Here is a 2,693-nt window from a genome sequence, read left to right on the forward strand (position 1 = left end):
GAAAGAAAAAAAAAAACCACGGGTAGGTGGTATATAATATTATATATATATTATATACAATTATATATATATATATATATATATATATATTAAACTCACTGGTGGTGATTATTAAACTGGTGGTCAGGTCACTGGTCAGTGGTCACACTATCAGCAACTTGCAAGTAGTACTCCTAAGCAGACAATCACAATATATATTATACTGGTGGTCAGTGTGGTCACAATGGCAGTGTACGTTATATGTACTCCTGAGTCCTGCTCTCAGACTCTAACTGCTCCCCACTGTCAGTGTCTCCCCCACAAGTCAGATAATACAGTCACACTATCTATCACTTCAGCAAGTAACTACTAGTACTCCTCCTAATGCTCCCCAAAATTACTACTGTGTCTCTCTCTACTGTCTCACTCTCTTCTCTATAAACGGAGAGGACGCCAGCCACGTCCTCTCCCTATGAATCTTAATGCACGTGTGAAAATGGCGGCGACGCGCGGCTCCTTATATAGAATCCGAGTCTCGCGATAGAATCCGAGCCTCGTGAGAATCCGACAGCGGGATGATGACGTTCGGGCGCGCTCGGGTTAACCGAGCAAGGCGGGAAGATCCGAGTCGCTCGGCCCCGTGTGAAAAAAACTGAAGTTCGGGCGGGTTCGGATTCCGAGGAACCGAACCCGCTCATCCCTAGAATATAATAGTGTGCCAGCGCAGCGAGGCACCGTGCCCGCTAGGGGCCGCGTTCCACTCGCCACCCCTGTCGGGATTGTGTGGTCGGGATTCCGGCGTCGGGATTTCGACCGCCGGGATCCCGTCCAGTGGGATTTAGTACTAATCCCATGAAGTGAACATGAGGGGGGTGGGATGTATGATGAGGTAGAGTATGAGTAGGTGTCTGAGTGTTGCAGTGTACTGTATAAGGGCGGGTGGGGTGGGTGTGTGTGTATGAGCAAGGGGGACTGGGGGCTGTAGTATATGGGGGGCTTGGAGTGTATGAGAGAGGTGTCTGTAGTGTATAAGGGGGGACTTGCTGGGTGTTGCAGTGTATGAGGGCGGCTGTCTGGGTGTTGGGGTGTATGAGGAAGGAAAGGCTGGGTGCTGTAGTATATGAGGGGGATGTTGGGGGTTGTAGTGTATGGGAGGGGGTGCTGAGTGTTGGGGTGTATGAGGAAGGGGAGCTGGGTGCTATTGTGTTTAAGAGGGAGTGCTGGAGGTTGGGGTGTATGAGGAAGGGGTGCTGGGTGCTTTGTGTATAAGAGGGAGTGCTGGAGGTTGGGGTGTATGAGGAAGGGGTGCTGGGTGCTATTGTGTATAAGAGGGAGTGCTGGGGGTTGGTGTGTATGAGGAAAGGGGGCTGGGTGTAGAAGTGTATGAGGAGGGATTGGAGTGTATGAAGAAGGGGGGCTGTGTGCTGTAGTGCATGGAGGAGGTGTTTTGGTGTATGAGGAAGGGGGGCTGGTTGCTGTAGTGCATGGAGAAGGTTTGGGGGTGTATGAGGAAGGGGGGCTGGTTGCTGTAGTGCATGTAGGAGGTGTTGGGGTGTATGAGGAAGGGGGGCTGGTTGCTGTAGTATATGGGGGGCAAAGGCGTAACTAAGGGAGGTCGAGTAGGGCATGTGGCCTGGGCATCTTGGCAGGCCCAGCAGAGGGGGGCGCCGCCGGTGGCCAGGGCATCATGCCCACTCACCCCCGCTACTATTGCTGCACATCACCCCTGCGATCCTCAGCGGCTGCCCGCCGCCACATCTCTCACATCAAATTATGTGTCCAGCTTGCAGCAGGGATGTACAGTCAGGGGAGGCTGTCCAATCACCCACACTGGAGGCGGCGGGTCTCGACGGTGAGTGGCGTTGGAGGTAGCGGGAAGCAGCGGTGGGCCTTCAGTGTGTGCGGCTCTCCCGCCCCGTCCTCTTCCGCTGGCTCCCGCTCCCTCACAGACAGCAGCGGTGGCCCTGCGGAGCGTGCGGCTCTCCCCCCGTCCTCCCCCGCCAGCTCCGTCCTCCTGCTCACCTGACAGCCAGCAGCGGTGGGCCTGCAGTACGTGCGGCTCTCCCCGTCCTTCTCCGCCGGCTCCGTCCTCCAGCAGCAGGTTAGTTTGCGTGACTCTCTCTCTCTCCTCTCCCTCCCTCTCCTGTGGATGTGTAAGTATAATGTTCATTTTTACAGATCCCCCTACCCTATTGAATTCTACTGGACAAGTGGACGTGACCGGCGTGGGATGTAGGTATGTGTGAGTGTGTAAGTGTGTTTTAATAAATTTTTACTTTCACGGTGCGTGTGTTGTGTTTTTATTTGGGTATTTTTGTTGTTGTAGAACTACAGGTACCAGCGAGTCCATTATTTCCCTGCATGCTGGTACTTGAGGTTCTCCAAGTACCAGCAAGCGGGGGAGGCTTGCTGGGCCTTGTAGTTCCACAACAAAAAACAATATTCTTTTTTTTACACACATGGCTATCAGCCTGGCACCCACCGCCCAGGGGTGCTGGGGACAGCCTCAGGCTTCACCCCTGGCCCTTAGGTGCCTGGAGGGGGGGACCCCTTGATTTAAGGGGTCCCCACTCATCCAGGAAACCCCCGGCCAGAGGTGACTAGTTGGGGGGGGGTAATGCCACGGCCGCAGGGACCTACATAAAAGTGTCCCCCGGCTGTGGCATTATCTCTCTGGCTAGTGGAGCCCGGTGCTGGTTTTAAAAATATGGGGG

Source organism: Pseudophryne corroboree, chromosome 10, assembly GCF_028390025.1.
Source record: "Pseudophryne corroboree isolate aPseCor3 chromosome 10, aPseCor3.hap2, whole genome shotgun sequence".
Lineage (NCBI taxonomy): Eukaryota > Metazoa > Chordata > Amphibia > Anura > Myobatrachidae > Pseudophryne > Pseudophryne corroboree.